Here is a 13,901-nt window from a genome sequence, read left to right as displayed (position 1 = left end):
CAACGATCGCTTCGACTGACAAACCCAATTCATTTTATGGTTTTGTTCGCAAAAATTATAACTGGCTAGAAAGAAATAAAAAATGTCATTTTGGAGACGTTGTTTCATAATATTACCAGAGACGAAGCATCGAGTCGACGCCATTCAGGCAACACGATTCTTGCCTGCATGGCGCCGACTCGTTGTGCACTTGGCAACGTACGAGTGTCCTTGGAAAATTAGACGGACACACGTATGAAATCCTTTCATCTGATGTAGTCGCGGTCAATGTAGCTAGTGGTAGCTGTTCACGAAGGTCATTGGAGAAAAGATTTATTTGGACGATGCATGTAGGTTTATAATCAGAGTACTAACGAGAGTCATAACTCACTCGCGTGGAAGATACAGAAACAAATTATACGGAGATTGTACAAAATAATGCAAATGTCGCCACGAGTATTTTTAATAAACTATTATATTACTTAAAGTTTGTACGATCATTTTATTTTTGGTTCTCATCGGGTAGTTAAAAATTATTAAGGGATGCTATGTTCTGCTATATTATGGTTCATTTATAAACTTTATTTTGCGAAAAGTAACATGCAATTTTACTGATAAGTTTAATTTTACCATAGCAGATGTTTGAATTACTTTATTCCCATTTTTATCAAAAAATAGCAGGAATTCCCCGCAAAACTCTGCAATTAATAAATTATCGAATTCTACTGTTTATCAACACATTTCTCTTATTCCATCAAATATTATACCCATTATTAACTATTTGTACGCCTCAGTGAGAAATGTTAACCTTATCATCATCCTTGTTCTTTAATTTCGATGTCATAAGAAAGAAGTGTCGATCGAGAACTGGATCGAGAATCGATGCTTTCTCTACACACGTTGCTTCCTCTTCGCAAAAGTTGAAGCAGTTGGTTGTTCCACGAACGCCCTTCGCGGAACGACTTCCGCGGATAGCGTTCCTCATAACGCGCGAACACTCGCGGAAAAAACTCTTTAATAAAATGGTCCCTCTATCGCCACTTTGGAGAGGCATCGTTTGTCGTTTTCGCGACATCCCTCCGCGAGGTCGTACATTGAAAGTTTAATGCGAAATCATCGAACACGGGACGCTGGCGGGTTTCCAGTTGCTCCCGCGCCTTCGTCTCTCGAATCCGTCCTCGTACAAGCCTTTATACAGTACTAGTTCGCGTAACACATGTTCAACTCGTGTACGTGGCATACGTTGCGGGCAAAGGTAGCTGCATAACCGCGCGCGGAACTAAATTATTGGAAATGTAAATTGAAAGTCAACGTCGCTTAGGATTCTGTGACGAGAAAACGATAACGAAGACACTGAAAGGGTAGTTTGTGGGCAGATAAATAAATGAAGATTGCCCTTCCATCTTGCAAAAGGAATTTCTATTACTCAACCTTTACAAGTCGTCTATATGCTCCCAAGTCGTAGTGCTTTGTTTTGGTCAGATTGTTTCCTATGAAGGATCATCATCTATTTATGTTTGGGTAATATTAATGAATTGGTGTGTTATTTTTATTTATTATTATTCCATCAGACCAAAAATGTTGGGTTCAAAACATTTAGATAGACAAATGATTTTAATTCTGCTAGCCATTGATATATTACAAGCACAGCAAACGATTTACATACTTAATTTCTTAGTTCCATCGAAAAATAAGCTCTGTGGACGCTGTATCTGATTCCTACTTTTATAATACAAGTGATTTGCTTTTACCTATCCACAATATGAGGAACTATACATAAATATTTATCTTGTACCCTTACTGCAATGCCTGTTCTAACAATAAGTGTTCTCTTTCCATAATTACACGACGCATTATACCTATGATAGCGTTTGTATGAAACTTATGAATAATTCTTTTGTTTCTGCGCGAGCACCCTGGTTTCATCAGCTTTGCGAGTGTTGTTATCAGTATTCATTTGTGCCAGATAACCGCTCGTCTTAGAGGCTCGTTCTGTCACCTTTAAATCGATTAGTTCAACAATAGACGCCACTTGCCGATTCCTCGAACTCGTTAAAAGTAACTTGTGACCGTCGATCAATTTCCGATGTTCTGTTACCCAGTTTTCAGAAATAAAACGTATGCATTTGTTATATTAATCGAATATTTAACACGGAAGTATTCACACCGTATTCAATATTAATATTTAAATAATATCGCTTTAATGATTGAGCATGCGATACATATTGTGGTGCGCCGCTATTAAGTTGTTTATTTTTCCGATGTTTATCTGTAATTATATCGCAAAATATTAAAAAGAAGTGTTGTTCCACGCATGTGGTTCATTCTGACACCTGAATTATCGTTTGTACGATTATCGAGTATTATCAGTAGCTTTTACTATTTTCGTTTTTATGATATTTTTGTAAAATTGTGTAGTATTCCTTCCTCAAGTGTCTTCCTCATCATATTCTGGAATAATTTATCTCTTATTTTCCGAGGAAGACCAAAGTCCTCAGAAACTTTGGAGGAAGACTCTTTAAAGAAGACACTTTCAAAAGAGATAAAAAAAGGTTCTTGAAAACTTACAGGAATAAAAATGAACCATGAGCTTGGAATAATATCTTTGTTTAATATTACTATATCATGTTCATTTTGTCCCTAAGTAAATAAGACACTTCAAGAGCTTGCAAACAATTGTTGAACTGCAATTCTAATCTCCAAAATTTATTCCAGTTATTGCACGTCTCTAGACTGATACAATTTCCATATTACCGAATTTATCAATTATATAGCTAAGAAAAATGTGCACATTAACTCCATTTGTAATGCACCAAGTACAGAAAATATTTCCGGTAATGAATGCGAGAACTCAAAGAGAGAGAGAGGCACCCCGTCTTCCGTTTCAATGGTTAATTAGGTAGATTTAAGAATTGCTTTGTTACGTAAATTGATACCATTGAAAACATACGGAATTCCGGATCATTAAATTCACAGTATAATTAGTAAACGAAGATACGCAGAAAGTTATGATAATTATGTTGAAAGGGAGTCCTTTAATTAAGTAAATTTCTTGGCGAAACTCATTTAAGACTGTTTTAAGATTGTTATTCAGGAAGTATTAAGTCTAGGGAGCCTCGTAAGAACTTTAGAATAAAGTTTCATACGTTTTTGAGGCGGAAGCTTTAAAGTGAAATACAAAGGAAGCTTGCTGTACTTTGCATAAGGTGATAAATGTAAGGAACATTTCACGATGAAATTTGCTGCCGACAATTATTCAAATTTAGTGGAAATATGTTTCGTTAACTTGTGTTACTTCTCTCTGAAAGTGTCTGACTTTTTTCATAATTATATATTAGAAATAATTCATATTTAATTGAGTCCCAAATTAGCGAAAGCTCCATTTATATTTATTTGACGTGTTCGTATTGCTACCCTTGCCGAACTTTGTTATGAAGCTTTTCAATGAATAATCTTTGTCGACATGCAGTACTTAATTATGTCTGACTTTCTTTGTGCACCGTCTACTGCCGGAAAAATCCTTTAACCCGATTGGTCGACCTATTTCGGTACTAATTACTTCATGATTTATTGGGCCACCCGTCCGTCATTGTCGGCGGATTCTCACTTCGATTGTTGTTGACCAAGGACCGTGTGTATTCAGAACCGGTACTGATGTCGATAAATTTTCTGTCAGCAATATCGTTGACATTCGTTGCACGTGTCACGTTTTGAAAGTGATTACGATTCTGGGTGGGCCGTTTCCTTGTTGCGTTCTCTGTGATTTTGTCACCGGTTCTGGGAAATTTCAATGCTTCAAATTTCCTTTGTGTATTCGTATTTAGTTGCATACTGAAAGGTCACGGGATATAGAATGTAGCAGAAACTAGGTTGCATTCCAGTATTTTTTTTTCGGATCAAAAGATACGCAAAATTGACACGGGAAAATTTTTTCTTTGTACAATTGTTACTTCGAAATGCAAATGCAACGTTTGCATTTGTTTTTTTTTACGTGACTTGTGAATAACTGATTAAAATAATTCTTTTTATAAAAATCTCGGTTTTGCTTGCATCTTTCAGTTTTTTTTTTATATTTATATTACTTTATATCTAACTGTTTTCCTCCTATTCCAGTATTTTGTAATGTTTTAAGTAAATTTGATAATACATTTTCTGCATTCGTTCCTTTGAACGTTTGTGATTACAATTTTAATTTTGTAATACTGAATTCACTGCACTCCAGAGCATATATTCCCATTTATTACGATCGATCACATTGGAAACAGTAGGAAAATTTAGAAAACGCTTCAAAGGTATTCAATATTTATTTCGTATCGGAAAATGTACGGAATTAACTGGCTGCTATTATATTTTTGCAATACTGGAAATTCATTGGGGATTTCAATAATGCATGAATAGCGAATTACTGAATATATTACCGCACACCTTGCAACGAAGATGAATATTTCGTATTCGTAAAATATATTTATTTGTAGAGTATAATTCACATTACGATTTTAATTAACGATAGGGAGTACATTTAATCGGCAAAAAGGTATTGATAACTGTTTTCAATTAATGCAGAGTAAAAATGTACTTTTATTGCAATCCTTGCCTGTTTTCTCCCGGCTTTCGTTTGTTTTTCTTTCTTTTCTCTGTTTCAGTCACACTTTCATAGTTCTATTTCTGTTTGCCTCGTTTCCTGTTCCCTTTTCGTTTCAAGAGATCCGAGTTCCCGTTTCTTGCTCAAACTGTCGCGTTACTTGCACTGCCAAAGAGAATTTTAAGGCGGCGTGGATATTAGTTTCATTCAAGATTTGTCCTCGTGCTTCTTCCTTCAAATTGACTCGTGTGAGAAACAAAATTCAGAATTGATAATGGCCTGTTTATCACCCTATGTACATAGAAACCAAGTCGTTGAAAAGCTTTCATTTAAAAAGTATGAAGCCTAGTCTTAGTACATACAACTTTTCATTTTTATCTATTGCACATTCACCGTTATTTAATGTATGAATTATTATTTCCGTAAGAAGGAAAATTATTGCTTTTTATGGAAATCATCAGAATGTTATAAATGGCATAAGGGTTAACAAAACTATTTAGAAAAGATCCAAGGAAATAGAAGATAACAGACAAATGTATATGCAGATAGATATACAAATATTCACATTCAAGTATTACCATTATCCAAGTACGATAGCAAGAAATCTCCAATTTTGCTCTACTCCGTATTTAACTTAGTGACCGAACACGCAACTCTTGGAGGAAATTAAGCAAGGAGTCAGCGAAGTTTGAATGACGTTCCAAGATATCAGAATTCCCAGTTTTTGATTAGCGAACCTGCAAGTTTCCGCGCACGTCTAACTTGGGGTGACAAAACTCTTATGCTGACGAGTCGACTAAGTTGAGCTAGAATTGGTCAATTTCGCGGTTACGTCTTAGGAAATGTATGGTACTGATGGGGTTGAAGAGAGCTGTCCCAGGAGGCAACCTTCAGCTAAGAGGAATGCCCCTCGACTTCGTGGCCTACGTTTTCTTGTATCTGGTTCAGTTGCGGCTTAGAAAGACCCTAAATCAACAACCAAAAGAGACTTTTAACTTTTACGTTTTGTTAAGTTTTATGAATTTTGTTCAAAGGAATATTTATTCTGGTACTTTTATGGAACAAATTTTCGCAAGTTAGAACTCTTTTGAGAAATACTCTGTAATTTAGAAAAATAACGTAGTAAAAAGAGTCATTTTATTTGAATAATAATTTGCTCATGAGAGGATATTTAACATAGTAATTATACTTCTGGCAGGGTATATAAATAGACTGCTTTGAGATGCGATTTCAGCATTCTGAAATAATATTTTATATCATTTTTAACAAGTTGAAGAAAAATGTATAAACACGAGGAAACAGATGACAACAAAATGTATCATGAATTACATAATGTGAAACCTAGATGATGAGACGAAGAAAATATAATTTTCTAAAGCAGATGCAACAAATCAATTACAGCACAAAATTCATACAAAATTGAGGAATAAGAAACCATAAACTCCAATAAACTTCGAATAAGGAACTACCTTCGCCAAACAGCTACATACCACTATAACCATTTATCTGACCTACACCTAGAGTTTCCAATTCTCTCCAAGCCACCGTCAACCATTTCCAAAGCCACCCATCGAAGAACAGGAAGACTCGCGTCGAATCTCGATCACACATTCCAAAACCAAGTTTTCCGACTCTCCCACTACTTCTGGGCAATCTCGCATTCTAGAAACAAAGCAATTTGTCTCTCTGTTACACATTTGTCATCGATACCGGTCGCCGATCAACTGCAACGAACCACTCTCCCAATGTTCGCCAGCCATCAAGAATATCGTGGCCAGCCACGATTTATCAAGAAAAGGACACGGCGAAGAGAGATAGCGCGGGAGAGAAGTGCCACGCCGAGAACAAACCCCCACGAATTTCCTCTGACGTAAGCGCGGACCGTGAAGCGATTATTCTTTCCTCGTGATCCTCGTAGACCTCTATCCGACGGAAGCCGCACTCTGGCCGTCATTTTATCAATACCAGTGGCGAGAGCACGGACACAGTTAGCGCGTGCATTCATCCGGATAGGTGTACGTGGAAATGTAGGCGAACGGCGGCTGTATCACGGACCGTTTTCATTTTGCCAACTGAATATGATTTGCCATGCGGATGGGTATGTAGGTTAGCGCTTTCGTGCTTCCAGCTACGTGCTGTAAAGCATTATATACCGCGGTGGAGTGCCCGTCGAGAGGGGAGCTCGGCATCATCCGGGCTTGCGACCTTCTTTTCGTCTTCGTCGGTTATCAACGACACCGAGACTCCTGCGGAATAAAACGACGCTTCCTGGCCCGTGAACGCTCGGGGGAGCTGGCACCGAGGGGTGCCGAAAGGGATCGGTCGAGACACGATCGTCGCCAGAGTCACTCGAGATCCCTCATCTTCGATATTAAATCTTTGAAGACTTTTAAGCTTCGGGGTTCGATTTCCATTTGGCGATTTCGAGGAATTGCTGTTGTTGAGTCTGAATTGTGATGGGTGTGTTAGGCCTTGTTAATTATTTATCGAGTATAGGTTCGTTACTGTCGAGGGAAGTATTTTTTTATTGAATTATTTAACAAACCACTTTCGTCAAGTGGTACCGTATGGTTCTATATTAATTATCTGATTCTAAAATAATGTACTTTTGAGTGATTTACACTTCATGAAATTTTAAATACTTCAAGAATATGAAAAAAAAAGTATATGTATATCTATTTAAGGAACAAAAGATGACACCTGTTCTTTTTAGTTTTATCTTTGTCGAAGATAACTTGTCCCGCAAGATTTTATATATTTGTCATACGTTTGTAATTTTTGTATCTTGAATTTTCGATGGCTGGGTTTATCGAGTTTCAAAATGTTGGGTTCTCAAGTAATGCTCCCTGTACGAGGACGTTCGAAATAACTGGGCTAGGGGTAATGAAAGAAGGGTCGAAACGTGCTCGCAGGAATATTTGTCGAGTGGCTCGAGGGCCCCAGGAACTACCATCTTTGATATTAAATCATAAAATTCAGAACCTTTAATTTTCAGTCAGTTTGGATTCTCCATGTGTAAAATAATGCTTATATAATTCTGAAAGATTATATTTACTCGACCTGATGTATCTAATTTTTTTAATTCAATTTACAGAGGTTTCTCCATTTGTAATTTAATAACTGCAATTTGAGCCTCTTCAAATTGAGGTTTATGGGGTATCAAGGCTTTTAGTCTTCAAGTGGCGCTTTCTGGTCGAGGGTGTTTGAGAAAACAAGGTTGGGGTTTTCAAGGAAGGGTTGAAACTCGCTTGCAGGAATTCTTAGGACTCAAGAACCAGTAAAGTCCTCCATCTTCGACATTAAATTCTGGAATTAAGAATCTTTACTTTTTACAGAGTTTTCATACTACATTTAACACGTTAACTAAATTAATACGATTTAATTTCCGTAGGAACAAATTATTTCATTTGCAATAACGTACCTATAATATTTTCTCTTTGTACACAGAAGAAACGGCGACTACATCAAACACGAAGTCGCCTTGTTTGTAAAACGTTAGATTGCAATTAAGTTTCAATTTACTTTCGTGTTAACTTGAAAGTCACTTATATCCCCTCGTTGTACGAGTCGAAACGCGAAATACTGTTTAATCACAAGAAAAAATAGCGGAGCTCCGTTTTCGCGTGTTCCTTGCGAATTTAATTAACAAATAGTCCGCTAGTGCTTTTCACGTCCTTCGCTTTTGCACACTCGCGCGTAAGCACGAATTGCGATTGCAGCAAATTGAATGCCCACTCCTTCTCCCTCTTGGTCGCCGTTTTTCATTTCCCTCCGTCTCTTCTTGGGCTCTCGCAAACGCAAGTGCTTCGCGTTCTTTCATTTTCCACGGAGCGGGGTCCTTTCTTTTAATTGAGCTTGTAAATCTGAACAACTGGCCAGACCTCGCGAGCTCAGACAGCAATTTCGTTTCTCCTTGAACACGTTTACAGCTACTTTGTTTACAACGTTCGCGTGAGGCGACTTCTAATGTGCATTAGTTTATACAATTGTCAGAGGCATCGAGGAAAAAAACAGGCTCTATGATTCACTATCAATAGATAACTACTTTAAAAAGTAAAAACAACACATTTCATTTGTGGCATTGTTTCTTTAAAATAGAAAAATATATTGCCTTTTTTCAGCGATTTCAATAATTTTATCAATGACTGTGCACACCAATGAACATTAATCATTTTGCTTGTATAAAAAATATCTATTTTGAATATATTCATGTTTTTTAATTAACGTATATTTCGTTAAAGAAATAATTCCAGAAAATATTGCTTTGTACTTACATTTTTTGATCTCTATATTTCTGCGCGCCACGTTTATTAAGTTTGGTTTCAATATAGACCAAAGTGGTACTATTATCGAGCGTCGTGAATTAGATTCGTAGTAAATGGAGTTCTCGTTTTCCATCCTGCAAAGAAAGCCTTCTGTTTCTCTTCATTTTTCTTGTAAGCACTTCGCCTCTCCCTTTAAATCAAGTTCCCAACTTGAACGACTAGACAAACGCGATTATATTACAGGCTGGGCTAGGGCTGAAGGTATAATCGCGAACAGAGTGATTTCCAGCGGGAAAATACATGACAAATTTTCATTAAAATCTTAATTTTAACAATACGCATCTTCGTTTCTGAGGAAATCGATTGTAGGAATTTTATGTATGATGTTACTACAGCGTCTGACCTCTACTGACCGTTTCTACTTATAGTAGAGACGTTCATCCTTTCACAAACGTAGTCTCTGAGGGTTTGACTCTTTTATTGTTTAATTATACATATTTTAGATAGGAACAGGCATAATTCTCATTATTAGAGAGATTCATAGAGGCCTGAATAAAAAAAGAAAAGAATTCATGAAAAATAAAATGTACTTGTTTCGACTTTCTAACACATAATTCCTAGGAAGTCCAAGCTATAGTGTCCCTTTCACCAAAGAAATGTGGTTGTAATCAGAACAATTTCTTGTGGGAGCAAGTTAAATTTTCTTTATTACAATTCTGAACAATAACCTCTTATTTAAGATTTGATTAAGGTTTACGATTCTTTAATCGTTTCTAGTAGTATGATGATATCAGGGTCTGTTAATCTAAATTTTTGCATCGCGTCGAATGTAAAGGGCGACACGCCACGTTTCTCGTGAGATTGATTACATGCTGAGACAAACCCGACTTTGGGCGGTCTGTACATTTATGTACATAACCTGGGTCGGCCTTCGTTAGCATTGTTTGTCTAGAGATTAATAATCCCCGTGTCCTCCTCGGAGAGTCTTCGTCGGAGTTGCATTTAAACGTTTACCAACCGTAAATACACCGATCCACTGCGGATGAAATAGATCATCCCCAACCCTTTTGTACAATTATCCTTGTCCTACGTGAACAAATATATCGTATTGTTTATGCAATTATTTGTTTCGGATCCGCGTAGCCGGCTTGGGGACAATCCGTAATTAACAGGGGCTTCACTGCTCCCAAAAACACATACGGTATTATACGTCATGCTATATCGAGACATGAAATTTTGGTAAAGGAATATTTGTGCAAGATGAATATAATTTTAAAAGCAGATATTATATATTTTTCTCTTATTTTCATGCGTGCATCTTTAGTGTTGTTCTGAGGAGACTATATAAATAGAAAGAAATTTTAATTATTTAGTATAATGTGTATTTCTCTCGAGTTTAATTTATGTTAACGTATTTCGTATAACTATTTCGATCGTAATTAAGAAACTGCATTTCGCATGTTCAAGAACAGGAATTCCGCACATGTACGACTGTAATTTTGTTCCAACGTGGGGATCAGAAGTATTCGGTCGGTGCAAAGTTATTTTGAAACTTATACATCACCGTAAGCATAACTTTAAGAACTTGGGCGTGTGGAAATTTCAAATTTTCTTGAAACTTGAAATTTCAAGGAAACAGTGCTTTGAAAATTTGAAACTTTGGAACGTCAAGTTTCCAGAAACTGGCTTTTACGTGACCCTAAGACTTCGAGCATTCGCCAGCATAAAATATTTGAAGCGTGAAGTTTAAAATAGTAATCGTATTATTGATTCAAATCGAAATAATTATTCATTCGTATGTACAAAACAGTTTAGAATGGACCTTCTTTTATATCGATACTAAATAAACAATTGCTTCCTTGAATTCACTATTTTAAATAATATGATAGATACTCTTGAATATAACACCTAGAGCTCAATATTGTACAGTAAATTTGCAAAATCATTAATTCCTTAATCCATTGACGAGCATTTTTGAAAAATACACACGGTTTATGAGTAAACTTTGTTCCATAACATTAACAATATTTTATTTCTTATATATATATATTTGACTGCGTACGTTAATACATAAACTAGTAAGAAATCGTATACACGTTATTCATTTAATAATTATAGACAGTAGGAGTATCAGCGCGTTATCCAATTTCGAAAATAATCCTCCGTCGTAAAAGAAAGTAATAAAGCAAGTTGTTCGGGTGCCCGAGGAAGTTGGCCGTCGTCATAAAACACGCGGAATTTTAATGAACAAGTTGTGAAATTTCAGTGAGAAATAAAGTACGTCCGAAAGAAAGTCTCTCGAGGGTACGTAGATGCTCTCAAATTATACTGGAAGTCCCGCGAGCAGGTCTCGAGGAAGCGATGCCAGAAGGGAGGAGGCCATATTTTACTTTACTGCGAAACGTGTACAGACGACGCGGGCTTCTTTCTTGTCTCCTGTGCCCCGAACAACAGTTTCTCCTCTTCTTTTCTTATTCTTTCGTCGTTTCTCTACCTTTTTACTTTCTAATATTCCTCCCCCGACCAGCTACGCCCAGTTAAATCTTTTGCCCTGGCTTTCTTCGGCTTCCTTCGACCTCGCTCTTGAGAGATTCTGATCGCGAAGCTGCGACTCGGCTCGTTTGAAGGCAAAGTCCCCTTTGAGGGATATTTTATCTTTCCACCGGTTTAAGTGACCGTCTCTCGATGCCCATCGGGAGACAACGACTTCTTTTTTTCTCTCGAGACTTCTCAGCTACTTCCTCGTGTACTTGGGAACTTACATTGTTAACGGGGGAACGGTGGCTTTGAGATTAAACACAAGGGGAATTTTCACTGACGATACCGTACGTGTATGTAAATGTTTCACACGTGTGTCAAAGGTGCTTATTTTGTGAAATGTTTCCGGTACTAATACAAAAATGTTAACATTTACGGAAAATATATAGGTATGTATCTGATAGCAAATTTTCTCATATTTTTATATTTACTATGTTTTATTTATCTTGTACATATATATATCTTCTTGGCTACGCTATTAGGACTTCCTAGATATTTATTGTGAATTCTAATTAATCTTGAATGATTGTCATGAATAATTTTAACGTAATAACAAGCCCTATTATTATGTTGAAAGACAAAGATGGCAACAACTGATGCTTAAGGAATTGCTGCACGTATTGTCTTGTCTGTTGGTCGACCTCGTCTCCTGAAATCTCCATCTAAATTTCTCTCGAATTTCGCTGCGCTTCTTGTCTTGGATTCGCGAAATTAATACCATTACATGCTCCTTTGTATTCATTCTAACGGTCTCCCGAGCGGAATTAATGAAATCTCAATTGTCTCACGAAATTACCTATGGACTTCATAAACATCTTCTAATTTATTTTTCATTCGTCTAGATCGCATGCAGAAATACCATTAAAAAACATATTCTAGTTTAATAATTACTGTAAATGGTTAAACACGTAAAAAAAAAAAAAAAAAAAACAGGACAGGGTCATTAAGAAAATTAGACACAGTGTACAGTGAACAGTTCAGAGTTATTTTTTCATTCATTTTAGTATTCTCTTATGCTCTGGAAGCGTTCGTTTGCCCTGTTCGCATTTCTAGTTTAACAGAAACACGAGAAATTCTCGCGAGGGTGCAGGTAGCTGTACGGAACTGTTTTGAGCAGTTATCGCTGGGCAAACGCGGTTCCTTGAACATCGTGGAGCAAGTACGAGTCCCGTATCTATATTCGTTTTCAAATTCATCCGTAGAGGAAGCTGGAGTTTCTTGGTACGAGTTTGTTTTGGAAGACGTGCACCGAGAGGGTCGGTAGAAATTTTGTGCTTAGCTCCTTCTTTCAAATTGCCACCCCTTCGAGTATATAAAAAACGAATACGACATAGAGTTTGAATAAAATAGAAACAACTCAATGTGTCACCTTGAACGAATCGCAACTTATTCAAGTCACAGTTAGATCGAGTAAATTTTTCAACTAAATCCTTCCACAGAGTTTCTACTCGTCATTTATTACTTGAATGAAATTCAGCCATTTGCCGTGGGATTGCCAGTGGTTTGAAAATTCAAAGAGGAATTTTTCCTTCCTTCATTAATTAATGCTGAAGTCGGTTTTAGTTTTTCTTTTTGGCAAATGCATACACCAGCATTGAAACGGAGAGAGCTCGGCTTAAAAAATTTCAACAACGCGTCGCGTTGATTCATTTAGGCCAGGTTTTATTCAGGATTAGTCAATATTTAGGCTCTCCATCTGGTAACGTGTCTCTCTCGGTGTTTTCAGGAAAAATCGAGCGAATCTCTGGTCGCGAAAAATGGCCCTGGGCTACTAATTAATTGAAACGCATTACGGAATCTGTATTTTCCAATTTGTATGCGAGAGAGGAATTGGATTATACCGTTTCGTTTCAGAAATTCTGGTTCGTTTCGAACGAAAACCTCACGCTTTCGTTGCTAACCGGTCAATCACAAAACTGCCTACGTAAATTCAGGTGCTTTTTTATTTAAATACTATTAATGAATTAAGCAGTACTTCATTAATTGTGTACGCGAGCAGTGTGCTAATTAGTGGGGTATTTTATTCATTTCGGTTTTAAATATTGTGTATACATCATTAGGCTAACGTAATTAAGAAACGAATGGGAATTACCGACTTATGTATTTCTACACTGTATGAAACTAAAACCTATGATTTTTTCTTCTAAATTTAGAGATTAATAGATTAGCAACTTTCAGTATCGATTGCTGCCTTTGTAGAAATACTATTATTATTTGTTTCAGAAATATCACATAATTATTTTAAACGTTGTCACATACGGAGAAGTAAAACTATGTCTGACCAGGTACAGGCTCATTCTACTAGTCAGTCCAGGGAGTGAAATAGGATTGATAAAGACAACTTTCTATATAAATATCCCTCTTTCAATATTTAATTACTTTTAAACACAGCTTAATGATTAATATGTAACATATATTATATTATTTCATGAAATTAGTGAATTGTTATTGAAAGTAAATCTTGAAGTCCACGTACCTCAAACTCGAAGAGGCTGCGAATTGAACTTTATTGTGGCAGAAAAATTCATATTCGTTTT

The 13,901-nt window shown here is 36.6% G+C and overlaps 1 protein-coding gene across 1 annotated transcript in view; it reads left to right on the top strand.

Annotated features, from left to right (window-relative positions):
- LOC128873084 (inactive rhomboid protein 1) overlaps positions 1–13,901 on the top strand; it is a 236,131-nt gene that overhangs the window by 3,752 nt on the left and 218,478 nt on the right. The window lies entirely within an intron of this gene.

Source organism: Hylaeus volcanicus, chromosome 3 (genome assembly GCF_026283585.1).
Source record: "Hylaeus volcanicus isolate JK05 chromosome 3, UHH_iyHylVolc1.0_haploid, whole genome shotgun sequence".
Classification (NCBI taxonomy): domain Eukaryota; kingdom Metazoa; phylum Arthropoda; class Insecta; order Hymenoptera; family Colletidae; genus Hylaeus; species Hylaeus volcanicus.
Note: the sequence above shows the minus strand (reverse complement) of the source record. Positions and strands in the feature narration are given on the sequence as shown.